The 14,296-nt window shown below is 49.9% G+C and overlaps 1 protein-coding gene across 1 annotated transcript in view; it reads left to right on the top strand.

Annotated features, from left to right (window-relative positions):
• Window positions 1-9,562: 9,562 nt before the first annotated feature.
• The window catches only part of RIMS3 (regulating synaptic membrane exocytosis 3), a 41,610-nt gene continuing 36,876 nt past the window's right edge, over window positions 9,563-14,296 (top strand). The window contains exon 1 of the mRNA XM_019512246.1: window positions 9,563-9,898. The gene's annotated coding sequence lies outside the window, so the exon portion shown is untranslated. The remainder of the gene's footprint in view (window positions 9,899-14,296) is intronic.

Below are 14,296 nucleotides of genomic sequence, written 5' to 3'. Positions count from 1 at the left end.
GGAGCTGTTGGCTTAATCAGGTCTAGTGGGGGGTGATCCTGCAGGCTTAAGAAATGTGGTCCCAAGGTGGCAGGGATAAAGAGCTCCCAGGTTCCCCTAGCTGCCCCCTCTCCTTTGCACCAGAAACAATAAGATCTTCAGCTTACTCTAGGGGACACATTTTGACTGAGCCTTTCCATGCAAACTATGCATGGGTGTTAGCAACCCAACCTGGCGTCTCATGGGAGAGGGGTCCTTGGCCAACATTTCCTCCCTGTGTCCTTTTGGGCATCATGCCACACCTTGGCCATCCACTCAGACTGCAGCTGCATGTTAGACCTAACATATTCTGATGGGGGCTTTGACACTGCTATGGCTGGTCAAGATCCTGGCCAGATTAGGCAGCACAAGGTATTGCAGAGCTAGCACTCCAGGTTTCCTGCTTTACCTTAGAAGAGAATCTCCTTGCAGCGTAAGGGCTATGAAACAGTTCGGATCCCATCTAGCAAAAGCTAGCACACCGCCAGCTGGCTCTTTAGTCTGCCTTGGGGTGAATCCCGGTCAGAGCACCCAGACGTATAACTCCGATTTCTTGTTTATCCCCTCAATTTGATGGTCTGCCACAATGGAAATTCCCCAACTCATTGTAGCTACTGGTCTCTGGGGCACTGCTGAATTGCTTAGCCATTACTGGGACTAGCGGTCCCGCCTGTGATATCCCACTCTGCCAGTCAGAAGCAGAAGCCCAGGTAGCAGGATGCATCTCACTCTCCAGTGTGGAAGTGCTGCTGTAGAAACACTCGGTCTCCTTCCGACTAGGTGGTTGTGATTACAAACACTGGGACCAGGTTACCAGTGGAAAAAGAATAACATCATAGAAAATGAGGATTGGAAGGGACGTCAGGACGTCACATCTAGTCCAACCCCCTGCTCAAAGCAGGACCAGCCCCAACTAGCTCATCCCAGCTGAGGCTTTGTCTAGCCAGGTCTTAAACCCCTCCAAGGATGGAGAGTCCACCACCTCTCTGGGGACCTGTTCCGGTGCTTTACTACCCTCCTTGTGATAAAGTTTTTCCTAATATCTAAACTTCCCTTGCTGCAACTTGAGCCCATGGCTCCTTGTTCTGTCATCTGCCACCGCTGAGAACAGCCCAGCTCCATCCTCTTTGCAACCCCCCTGCAGGGAGTTAAATCCCCACTTGGTCGTCTCTTCTCCAGACTAAACAAGCGCAGGTCCCTCAGCCTCTCCTCATCAGTCAGGTGCCCCAGCCATTTTTGTTGCCCTCCGCTGGGCTCTCTCCAGTTTGTCCACTTCCTTTCTGCATGTGCAAGGCCAGTCAGGAAGAGGCCATCTCAGTACAACTTAGCATCTGTAATGGGCTGAGTTACTCCAGTATGGAGCCAATTCATCCTCAAGTCAGGGGACCCTTTCACAAGAGAAGATCAGAACTGCCCATCAACCTTGCCCCATCCAGGGGATGTTTACACCTCCGAGCCTCTTGCGGTGCCTCAGAAACAAGCCCGGTTCAGCACAGATCACATTTGGAGTGACCCAGAGCAAGTAGCACAAGAATGACATCATGCAGAGACACCAGACAGGAACGATGCCTGCACTCCCCTGGCTGACCTGGTGTCTGCAGTTTGCTCCTGGGTCCTTATGCTTGTACTGCGCACAGGGAACACGGTCTGACCCACCCAGATCCTCTGCTTAGGAAGTTTATTCAAAAGTAATTAGCTCATTGAATGCTCCCCATCCTCAGAGATCCATTAAGGATCTCATCTCAGCCCCACCCCTACTAAGGCCTATATCTGGCCATTATCTGCTTGCTGTATTGGAGCTAGACTTGATTGGCTCAAAGACTTGGGACCATAGGGTCCATGTGGGATTTAACTTCTCCTCTGTGCACCCACTGGATCTGGCAGGGACATTCAAATGCCAACGTGGCTCAGAGCCAAGGAGGCACCTTCACGCAAGCGCACACAACCAGAAGCCTCCAGAGTTTCTCTTGGCACAACAATGCAACATTGCACGCTGCTGCAGCCCTCTCCCAACCAGTCACCACGGGGAGAGATGTGGAGCCCATTACTCAGACACTAACTGTCTAGGCTTCCTAGGCCTCTGGTCAAATAATGAGCGTATGGCAGAGAGCATGGTCCAGCGCCTATGGGCGCCAGGACACTCAGGTTCTGTTTCTGGCCATGTCACGGACCTCTGGCAATTTCCTTCCATCTCCTCATCTCTAAATTTGCTGGGACTAAGTTTTCAGGCGGGTGATGCAGGCCTAGGCATTTGATCCCTTCTCCACTGAGGAGTGCAATTTTCAGGGCAGTCCCAGATGATCCCTGGGACTATGTAGGAGCAGAGCCGAAAGGAGGCCCTCAAGAAAGGCCTTTATGAACACCCCCAAATACTAAGCCTGCTCCTGCTCATGTCCCACTGCCTCCCAGCCCCAGGCTGCGAATGCAAGAGACTGCAGATTCGTGTACAAGGATGGCCATCCTTCTCCCTCCCCACCCCCTGAGCCAACAAAGGAAGCCACAGACCCATTGCTTTTCTGGGGGGCCTTGGATGGGTGTGCTGTGCCTGCGGCTTGGCTACAAGTGCAACCAGTGCTTTGTCCTGAGCCCCGTGGTGACAACTCGGAGCTGTTGCAGTGGGAGGCAGGCAGCAGAGATCTTCCCGGTAGGAGAGTCTGGGCTCAGGTATTAAGTGGGCCACTGATGGTCAGCTGGAGTACCAAGGGATCCTGTCCTCCCATTACTGATATCACAGTGGCACCTAGGGGCCACGCTGGGCTAAGCAAGGTACAGACGTAGCATTGGTCTTCAAAAGGAGGCTAGATAGACACCTTGCCAGGGTCGTTTGACCCCAGCATCCTTTCCTGCCCATGGCAGGGGGTCGGACTTGATGATCTGCTTGGGTCCCTTCTGACCCGACCAACTATGAAACTATGGTCCCTGGCATATGGAGCCTACGGCCCAAGGGTGCTAGACAAGGGAAGGAAGGACAACCTAAACAATGCGACTCACACAGGGTCCCAGAGCTGGACAAGAGAAGAGCTGCTTTGAACCACTTCTGGATCCCACAGCACTGCCTCCTAAACCAGCAAATAATGCAAGACACGCACCATCCCTGGGCCTGTTCTTCTCAGGAAGATTTATCTGCTTGCCCATCCATCCCTACCCTGGGGTTTTCCTACAGGTTAGCAGTGTGCAGTGACTATTTTTGAAGATGAACAGCATCTGCAACAGTGAACAGGGACCCTGGTGAGATGGGCACATGTGTTATGAATGGGAACTAGAAAGACATTGCCATGCCTATGACTGAGAAGGCAGGTGACTGCCCCTCAACATATGCCCCAAAGCCATCGAGACAAGAAGTTACGAGTTCCAGTGCAGGGCAATCAATAATCACACTTTCAGTAGTCTCCACTCAAAGTGCACTGGAGACCCTCTGTACAAGCCTGTGGGTCTAATGGCTTATCGATCCAGATCACACTTTCCATTAAGCCTAGCACTTCTCTTTGCCTCGCTGCTAGCCAAGGATGGAGAGCAGAGCACCAGCTGAAAGGAAACACATTGAGGCTTGTCTTCCTGTCAATCCCCAAGCTCTGTGCACGATTTGAATCCTGTCTGTGGTTTGGGAAAGGGAAGTGTTGTGAAGCACCTGACTCACTCCATTTACCCAAGGATATGTGGATGGCCCAGGCCCTGCTTGGGTCTCCAGAGAAATTTGTCTTCAGGAAGGCTGTGCAGAGAACACCAATTAATATTCCCAGATCATTTGATTACTTGTTTTAATCAGTCACCAGCCACATGATGCACAGACCCTTTCGGTAAATCCACGCGCACCAAGGGCACTGCAAAAGGGTTTAAGTTTCGTGTGGATCTGGGAAGTGCAGTCACCCTCATTTCCAACCCGAGCCCTACTTTACAATAGGAGTATCACAGAGGTGGCTTGGCCAAGAATCCTAATATTTCCAAGTGGTAGCATTTTTGACCTACCAGCTATAATGAAAGTGTCCTTTTGCTCCATTAACTGGATTATAGCCGTGTTCCAGCATTAAGAAAGCATCCAATTTACTACAGAAACAGGAGGCTCTCCATCACTAACTATTTTCACACCAGGCACCCAGAATGGGGTGTGCTCATCCACTTAGCAGTGGATCCAAATAGAAGCAGACCCATGGAGGGCAGCAGGTATAATTGAATAGACACAGCTAGAGGCATGCAGTAGGGAGACAGAGTAGCCAACAGTGCTCTTGGGCTTCTTCAGCAACCTGCTTTTGTATAAAGTTTGCTACCTCCCTAGCCCCGAGTGACTCTTTTCATATAGCCAGTGCCGTACCTAGACTCCTGGAAACCCCGGGCAAACTTTTAATATCGCTTCGCCAGAGATAATGATAATAACAATTGGACTTGTTGCAAAAGTCTTTATTGCATCTGTGGTATCGGTGTCTTTAACTAGTTCGTTCTCAGTTGATAACATTGCCAGTCCCGAATATGCGCAATATTAACACTTTCTTTTTTGCAATTGTAATATTTTTCCCCCATTTTTGGGCCCCTGATGGCTACCTGGTTTGCCCATTCCTGTGTCTGGGTGTGGCTCAAGCAAATCCAATAAACCATGAGAGCCATTTGAGACGGATCAAAAGGAATATGGGAAGTGGAAAGCAACTAAGAGGCAGTCTCCAGGATTCAAGGTGCAAGTCTATGTAGCAGCTAGGAGATCCCCCTACAGCAGTGGTTTTCAACGTGTGGTGTGCAGACCCCCGGGGGTCTGTAGACTATGTCTGAAGGGTCCACTTAAGACGCCTGTGAAATAAAGTTTCTGAGCCCAGATGAAGCCGTTCATTTCCAAAGGGGTCTTTACCTCCAATCAAATATTTTTAGGGGTCTGCCAATGAAAAGAGGTTGCAAACCCCTGCTGTAGAGGGATGAGTTGATATGGATCAGTATGGCCTCTGTGGCACCTCTTAAAGCTGTTAGCGATGTTGACAGTGATGGGTCGTGGTCAAAATGAGGCTAGTGCAATCAACTGGAAAAAAAAAGTGTTGCTTTATGTATTTCTAGTTCAGACTTAGAACAGTATTGCCAACCTCAGGTGTTCCCAAATCATGATTTGGGCTCTCAAAAGAGTCATGATTCATTTGAAACGCATAAGCCGGTTACTACAACATTTCAGAGTTCTTAGCTGGGTCTCGAAGCTTTTAGGAGGTCAACTGTGCAAGCATCTCTGCAAGCAGATGGGAGAAAAATTATTTTGGTAAAAGCAAAGGAGGAATTCAAGAGCTGGCACTCAAAACAACTCCAAACATCACAAGACTTGCGAGAGCGATAAGGTTTCATTAAATCACAGGCAAGTCCCGCTCTGTTACCCTCACATTAGTATTGCAGGGCAATCGTTCTGGTAGTCCACCCATCCTTTGGCTATTGGAAGTCGTATCCTGCAGTGTGCTTTTTCTTTGCACTCCTAATTTGAAGTGATCCAGTGACTCCTATTAGGTTTTCACTAATTGCCCCAGGGAAAGCTGTCCCATCTGTGTCTGGGCCTCGCAGGTCAGCAAGCACACCACGCATTTACCCTTATCCTCTGGCTGATTTCATTCACCTCCTCGAGGTTACACAAACTAGCTGGATGTCTAATTTGGATGTGGTTTGCAGAAGCAACTTCCTGCTACCAAAAAACCCTCCCCCCTCCCCATTCCACAGCATCTGATGAAGTGAGCTCCAGCTCACGAAAGCTTATGCTACATCTGCCTCTCATTTAGTTAGTCTATAAGGTGCAAATCTACTCTGCCTTCTGCCCGACTGCAGACTAACATCAAATCACCTCTCCGTGCCAACCTAACTGTCGTGTTTCCAGCTGCCTTTTGCTTCCCGTTCCAAAAAGACTCTGCTCTAAAAAAAAAATAATAATAATCCAAATCCGGCATTTTTTCACTCATTTCCTCGCCACTGCATCCCCTGGAGTTAGGAATACACACTAACATTTGCATGGTGCTGTTCAATTGGGTGATGCTCTGCCTGGTCGAGAAGCCACCCAATTAGACGGCAGCATGCAAATCCAAGTATCAGCTCTTGTTACCATGTCAAACCGTTTGATTCTCCGGCAGATCAGGACATGCCAGTTTTGGGAGACCCGAGATTTAAAGTCACTAAAATAAAACAAGATGCAGTTGGGATGAAAAGGCTCTTCTTGGAACGCAAGGCCACGAGGCCGTGGTCCTCCCAAACCAGGGGTGGGAAAAATGCGTCCCGGGGGCCGGATGCGGCCCGCCAGGCCATTCTATCCGGCCCTCGGGGCCCCTAAAAATTTAGAAAATTAGTATTTATCTGCCCTGGGCTGCCTGTTATGCAGCCCTTGATGGCTTGCCAAAACTCAGTAAGCAGCCCTCTGCCCAAAATAATTGCCTGCCTCTGTCCCAAATGCTAATACAGTACCAACCGGGTGCATCCATCCCTAGCTTTGGAGTCCAGATTCGGCTATAAAGAAACCACTACAGCTTGCACAAGTAGGATATTTTCCTTCCAAGTCAGACCCAAGGACCCGACGGCAGCACATTAGGTGCACATGACTTATGCAAGCAACTGAGCGAGTGTATTTGGTAGTTACGCTTGCAAGTTCTTGATCCGCTGCATGCAGTTATTCATCTTGTTGCACAGTTCTTTGTAGGCTCAGCTTGGGTGAGCAGTTTAAACATTAGAAACCAGATGCCAGCACCCAAGTGCATTTTAAAATTGCAAATCCAGGGACAGACTTTTTCCCCCCCCTTCCTAACTAGACTTAAACTTGCATGCTCGTGAGTTTTAAGAACATCTGTTTTTCCTCACCTTCCAAGCCCCCCGTTACACCACACTAAGAGTTGGCAGGGCTCTTCTGGCAGCGGCTCTTACATCTCAGCACTTGAGAGGAAATAAGAAGCATCCTGTGTTCTGGATCTGAACTCTGCTGGGGTTTGAACAGTGCCCTGGATTTACCCTTCTGCCCTCCCTGTGGGTCATGAATATGCCGAAACATCTGCTTTGGGTTTCAAGACTCTGGCCTAAGTCTCTTGCATTCAGTTCCTCGGGCTTTGATCAACAGGCTCCCAAATCCAAGCAGATACTACAGGAGTCCCAGCAGTTGCCCCTCCCAAGGAAACTTAAATCCAGGAGCTGAGCAAGTCAGCGGTTTCTCAAAACCCTACTGGAGCAAAAGTGACCAGAGAGGGAAATCCCAGCGGGCACTTTTGCTTTAGTATCTATAACCCAGTGTGGTGGCTAGAACGGGAATGGCCCATGTACTTCTCCTGGGTGAGGACTGGGGAGATGGCTCTTAGCAAGAGGGCTCACACTTTCCACGGGGAGATGGCTCTGCAATGGGCTTCGCACTTCCCATACGTGCTATCCCTAGGCAGTCCTCTACCTTGTGGCGGCCCCATCCCTGCCCCCTTTGGGGTAATGGGAGGGCAGCTGGAGCATCTACCCAAACTAACTCTTCAGAGCGCAAGCTGTGGTGCCCTCGTGGCTAGCAATGCTGCCTTTTGGAGACAGACAACAAGAAAAGGACCCTGCTCCTTGAAGCTGAGACTTTCTGCCAGTATCCTCTGCTCTCCTGTTGCCCAGGTGCCTCCCAGGAGGGCAGGGATGATATGCCAGTAGTAGAGCATCACCTCGCAAGAAATTCCTATTTGCTTACCAAGATGGCTGGGCAAAAGATGACCCAGCTGCTTTCTATGCAGCTGTGCTAATCAAGAGAGGAAGACCGTGCTTTCCATCCCCCTCCCCATCCTAGATAGGGGACCATCCTTTAAAGACTACAAGGAGTCTTCTTCTTCCTTTTCCTCCAGGAGACTCAGCCTACTGGGGAGAGCTTCTTGGGGCCACTGCTCCCAGTGCGGCTTTTAATAGCACTTTGCACCACACATGTACCCAGACGCCCTTCAAATGTTAGCCCAAGTCAAGGGGAAAAGTAGAGGGCTACTACTGCACATGTGACAGGCAGCCACATGACCCTCCAGACAACTTTTTGGGAATGTGGGGTGGGGAATGATGTTGAAACACAGGAGTCTGGCGTTTTATTTGCCTTGATAAAGCCAAGGCTGCGTCATTGTTTGAAGGCTGCCTCCCTGGACAGTAGGGCTAGGGACCCAACAAGAACCAGGTTGCAGGGAGGGATGGCAAACGTGAAAGCAGAGCTCTAGCTACAAGCACTTGGAAGCTGCAAGAGGACATCTGTAGTGGGGACTTACCAGCTCTGGCATCAAATCCACCTGCTGCCTCAGTTTCCTTTTTCTGCTGCCACCCCAAAGCCACTGCAACGCCCTTGTGAGGAGCCTTTGGTGCAGTAAAGATGCACCTTAATTCTTCAGATAACCCTAAAATAAGCATCCCGCCAAGGCCCTCCCAGCCTCTCCCACCTCACTGTAGACAGGCACAGCTGTTGTCCCTCACATCTGTCCTCTTCCCCTGCAGTCTTCTGGAGTCTGCATTGCCATGGCTCCTCAGCTGACATCCTTTTCTGCTTGGGATGGCTGCACCATCTCATAAGATGATGCCATGGGAGGGAGCTACATCCACCCCTACTGGTGATCTGATCTCCCACATGGGGCAACTAAACCATTCGGCTGATCACCCCATAAGCCAAAAGGCAGTATCTTTCCAGGATTTAATCTTGCATACCTAGCCCCAGTCTAGATGGAGAAGACCACAACCACCTTCTAACTAACACACAAATCAGCCCCTCTTCTCTCTCCTTGCCTGGAGCTCAGCCACATGCTTTCCTCATCATGTGACCTCTTTAGGTCCCTCCACCTGGTGCAAGAATCACACCTGGCACAGATAAGATTGAGCACCTTAAAGGGGCAGCTCATCCAGATGGCTCCAGGCATTCATTTCACCCAAGGTGGAAAGAGTGGCTAGGCTAGGGACCTAGAGAGTTAGACGGTCGGTATTTGGATCCCAGCTCTGCTACAGATGCTTTGTGTGACTGCATCCATGTCACTCTGTCTTGCAATATCCCATGGGTAAAAAGGGATGATAATATTACCTGTGTCCGTCTTCCTCGCTGCAATTGTAAACTTGAGGCTATGTACAGCGCCTAGCACAGTTAGCACCCAATCTCAGCTGTGACTTGTAGATGCACAAGTTCACGACAAGGGAAGGGGATCTAGAGGAAGTGCTGGGCGCGTCCTCAAGGTCTAGCATCCGCCCCCATTAGCTCAGTTATCTCTTTGTTTCCTGGACCGAGTGCCCCAGCCCCAAGTGATGGGTGCCCAGTGGTGGTGTTCGTCTTAGGATCAGGCTCCTCCGGACCTGATGGACATTTTGCTTTTCTACGCGGCTTGGCTTCCATAGTGACAGCTGGATGTGGGATGAGTTCCTCCAAAATCTGGGGATTTTGGCTGGGGGGGGGGCTTAAAATGTATAGTATTGCACTATTGCAACACCTGAACTGCGTCCCTGTATCTCCAGGAGGGTGAGAAGCCTCGGGACAGGTGCTAGGAGGAGTAACGGCCCATATTCAAGACCCAGTCCATTTGCCCCTGCCAAAAAGGGGTTGAGGAACACCTGCCGGGAGCATGCCACGCATGCCTCCCATCTTACTTCTGAATTTCTTCTCTCCCCCTGCTTTTGGCTGCGAGGAGAACTGGGTCAGTGAGGTAACCATGGAGATGCTTAAGCAAAGAGTGTGCATCCCTGCTCCCGTCTCTCTCCTGAAACCTTTAAAGATTAACTAGATTGTCATCTCCACTCTCCTGGTGCCAGGGATGGGATTTGGGGGTTGAATCCCTTGATTTGGGCAAGCTATTTTGGGTTTGGGTTTTGTTGTTGTTGTTGTTGCAGGCAAGAGGGAAGGCAGGGTGTGCGCGTTCGGGAGCACAAGAGGGGGGTCTGAGTCTTCTGGCACCCACACGCAGAAGGACCCGTCTTGTTGGTAAGATGCATCGTTCCTATTACTTATTTTCCTTAAAGGTGAGGGGAAAGCATGTGGAGGGATAGGGCTGGATCTCACATAGCGTTTGCAGAGGCAAGCCCTGGGTGGCGTGAATCGGAATAATGCAACAGGGAATTAATTTTTTCCAGCTGATTGTGCCTTTGCATGGTGTGCATCTGCTACGGTGCATACAGAGAGATATCTGTCTGTGCATGCAAGTGTGTGTGCGTGTGCGTGCGTGTGTGTTTACACGAAACCCAGAGATCGTCAGGGGAAATGCTGCTATCATCGTATCGTTCTTTCATTGGATTGCCTTTATTTGATTTCTTGCTATTCCATATGTCCCGAAGTGATTTTGCATGCTGAAACCCTAGCACTGATCCCAGACCATGCAGGGAAATGGAGCTCATTTACTGGGGAACTTCTTCAGATGCTCCATCCTTTTTTTTTTTTTTTAATTTCTTTAACCGTAAGAATGGTGCCCAGCAGAAAGAAACAACCAGATCAGGGGCTGCAAGCCCTCATCTTTCTCTGGTTTCTCCTCTTCTCCCGTGCTCACAGTTTTGGAGCTCTCTTCATGGCAGAGGAGCAAGAAGCTGTCATTTCATTTAGGCATTGCAGCGATGTGCTCTAAGAATATTAGTGTTTGGCAAAATCAAGCCAAGGGAGCAAAAAAGGAAGGCGGTGGTGGGCTAGACAAAGGGAATCGTAAATTGACTCTGAATCCGCTGCCTGCAAAACTGAAGACGAGAGAAAGAGAGCCAAACCCCAAGGGGTGCAGAGGCTGGATGGAAGATGCTTTTGCGGTAGCATGTTACATTTGACAGGGTGGTACTGGTCAGAGCTTCTGGCATCTGTACGTGCTTTCTAGATATTTGGGCATGTTTGAGCACCCAGGTTCTTTCACTAGAGTGAGCAGTGTGTCTTTGCACTTCCACTGTACCCAGCCGGGAGCACCCATCCTCCGAAGAAGCCATAAGCAGATCAGGAGCAGAGATAGAGGTAAAATTGAGGCCGGGGAACAGCAAATCCTTCCTTTGGGCTTAGTAATAAAAGAGCCTGCTTTCTCCTTCCTTTCCTGTGGATTATCCGGTGTGCGTTGCATTGAAAAGGATCCTATTAGCATTGTGCTGTAATGATCTAATTTGTTACCACCAGAGCTCAGTGATTGTCAGTGGCAGGCGAAGAGGGGAAGACAGCAGCAGGGTTTCTTGTGTTTTCCTGGCTTTATAAATAATAAGGCTACTTAGCTTTTCTATGGGAGCCTTCGCCCGCAGATCTTGTAGCGAGCTGCGGGACGCGATGGAGGTGAGAGCGAAGCGCAGACCTCCGTCATTTATCCTCCAGACATAGATCGGAGCCTCTGCCTCCGGTGTTGCAAGGGGGCACTGTGCTGCCAGGGGTATTCTCTTTCAAATGACATTGAAAACTGTGGCGTGTGATTGCGTGTGCACGCATGTGTGTGTGTGTGTGTGCGTGTAAAAAATAGGAGGTTGCCGTCATTCATTTCATAGACTTTGGGGCTGAAAGGGACCTCGGAAGATCTCTGAGTCCAGCCCCAATTGGGTAACTGCATTGTGCCTTCTGCCTCGCTCCTACAATACACGTGCTTATCTTGAAGTACACGAATAATCCCTACTGATGTGTTTTTGGGTTGGGGCCTGTCTTTGTAATGGGACTGCTTTGTGCTAGTGAAAAGCTGCTACATCCCACCCCAGATACAGTTGCATTTCCACAGCAGGTGTAGTAGTACATATGTTCTGTAGTGTACATGCCCCTTGAAGGACTTGGAGCGTTTCAGATGAGAAGAATGAGATAAATCCCATGATTTATATAATTCAGGAGTTTGGGTTTGTTTATGAGCAAGGGAGAATATATTCTCATAGTTTCATGGAAGTTCAGAAGCTCTTCCTACCCACTATAATGAAACAGTGATGTGGTAGCAGCCCTAGATTTGTGATAGCTGCATTAGTCTTGTCACAATTGTAGAGATGGGAAAACTGAGGCATGGAGAGGGGATGCCAGATGCTGGTGGCATCACATGGACTGAGCATCAGAACTGGCATGAGTCCTTGGGCATTAGGTGCCCAAGTGCAGTGCCTTGCTGTTGTACGAACACGAAGACTTCCCAAGAAGCCCACTTGTGGATAGCAGCGTTGGATCCAGTGGGGAAGCTACACTAGATACAGGCCAGGATCTGGACATGCAGTGACTGCGTATGAAAATATCTGCCCATCTAAAACATTTCATGGAATTGAGCAAGAATAATGGCAACGTCCAATTGGGAAGTGTGTTGTCCTTCAATTTAGAAACAGCTGCCCACCATTTAGAGCACAGAAACAATAGCATGTGACCCAGGTAGCCACCCACGCAATAGGAATGGCCAGTAGCAGGGGGCTGAAGAGACCAGTTCCCAAACAACCATAGGGTGATGCAAAGTCTTTGGTGGTAAGGAATGCAGTTTGGTGCCAATTAACTGATGAAATCAGGGGAAAATAAATAACCCGTACCCAGAGTGCAGCCCAGCAAACCTCTTAAGCACGTGCACAGGATGGTTCCTATTAACTGCATTGGAGCTGCTTCCCACATTTAAAATTAAGCATGTGCTTAAGGACTGGCCTGGGTGGGGGAGGCAGAGAGATCCATCAGCTCTGCCCAATGCATTTCACTCCCTGAGAAATAACCTGGCAGGATCAGTCCTGCCCCTGGAGCCTGTTTTTATCTTGGATTTCTACTAGGCAATGCAGTGGAAGACGCGGGTAATCACAGAGCAAGGCAGGGTGAGCACGGCTGGGTCAGGGTAGAACTGAGGTTACCCCCACAGCCTGTTTAGCTGCCTAGAAGCTGTGCAAAAGATGCCCAGATCCATCATGGAGCCCAGAGCCAAGCTGTGCAAAAGATGCCCAGATCAGCCCTCATCCATCGTGCTCCAAACACTGCCTGGAAAGGAGACAATCTGCTAAGCAGTCAGTGCTCTCCAGAGGGAAAACTGGTGATTCAGCACAAGCACTTAACAGTCTTGAAGCTTCCCAAAGTCCCAAAATGTAGGTTTCTTGCCCTTCATGCAGCTGCTACACCCACGCTCAGTCAGTACCATGCTGCAAGCTGGGCACGGTGCAGCCCGGTCCATGGCCATGCCCAGGAGCTGGGGACCTTCCTTGGGATGTGGGTATCAGGGCACTGAGCAGCTGGGACTGGGAAGCCTGCATTGCAATCAGGGGCTGAGCTCCAGTCCAGGATTTACTTGCTGCTCTGCAAAGGAGAAAGCACAGCTAAGGAAGCCAGCACTGGTGCCAGGCAGGTAAAGGGCTCCCAGGCTGCTGAATTCATTTGCAGAGACGAGGCGACAAACCTGGACTGGACTCAGCTGCCTCCAAATCAGTAGAGTTCTCAAATACATGGCAATACTGGGAGGCATCCTGCCATTGCTTACATTAGTGCAGTTCCATCTGATTTACACCGACATAACAGCAGAATTTGCCCCATTCAGCTGCACACAGGGAGTTACTTTGATCCACACGTCTCAAAGAGCTTTGCAAGGGAGTGTCAGTTATATCCCATGTACAGGTGGAGAAACTGAGGCACAAAGAGACAGAGCGACTCATCCCAGATCGCTCCTCGAGTCTGGGACAGAGCCATGGGCATGAGGGAATCCAGCCCCATGCTCTCCCCTGTGATTACATTACTTCCCTATTGCCATCCTGGGTGTTCCCTATAAATCTGGAGCAGATTTCAACAAGCAGATTGCAAGCGAGAGGTTCATAAAAGCAGCAGCTTGCTCTTCAGGCATGCTGCGCAGGGCTATTTCCGTACCCATCTCCCTTGTCATGATGGGAGGCTTTGTGATAGTAACACCTTGCACTTATAAAGTGACTAAGGGTCTCAAAGCACTTTGTAAACACTCCAGTCACTCCTGCAGAGATGCTACAGGGACCCCCGCCCCTCTCCCGGCAGATGAAAGCACGCGGCAGACACAGTGGCATCTGCTGATACTAAATTACCGTTGATTGTACATTGTGTGGTGTTCTCTTTGGCTTTCCCTGTGCCCCCGCAGCTTGCCTGAGCTCCGCAGTCCCAGATGCTAGGACTGTGCCAGTCTGTCTGTGTTTACACTAGCTGGGGAAGGCCCCAACTGCGCTGTGCTAGGTGCTGTGCAAACAAAGGTAGAGGGTCCCTGCCCTAAGGGGCTTGCAGATTATGCACCAGGTTAGAGGCAAGGGGTGAATGCAGGGAAGTGGGAGGAAGAGGACAACGAGGGGACATCACTGGTGATAAGCCGTGGTTGTAGCACTCCAAGTCGGCAGGTATGGATGGTTAAACAATGTTATGTTTCTTCTGCTAACTTTGCCATCTCCACAATGTCTGTCTTTTCTCTTCAACTATTCCTAGTCATAGTAA

Source organism: Gavialis gangeticus, unplaced genomic scaffold, assembly GCF_001723915.1.
Source record: "Gavialis gangeticus isolate Ggan-Ray unplaced genomic scaffold, GavGan_comp1, whole genome shotgun sequence".
Classification (NCBI taxonomy): Eukaryota; Metazoa; Chordata; order Crocodylia; family Gavialidae; genus Gavialis; species Gavialis gangeticus.
The sequence above is the reverse complement of the archived record's forward strand: the minus strand, read 5'-3'. Positions and strand labels throughout refer to the sequence as shown.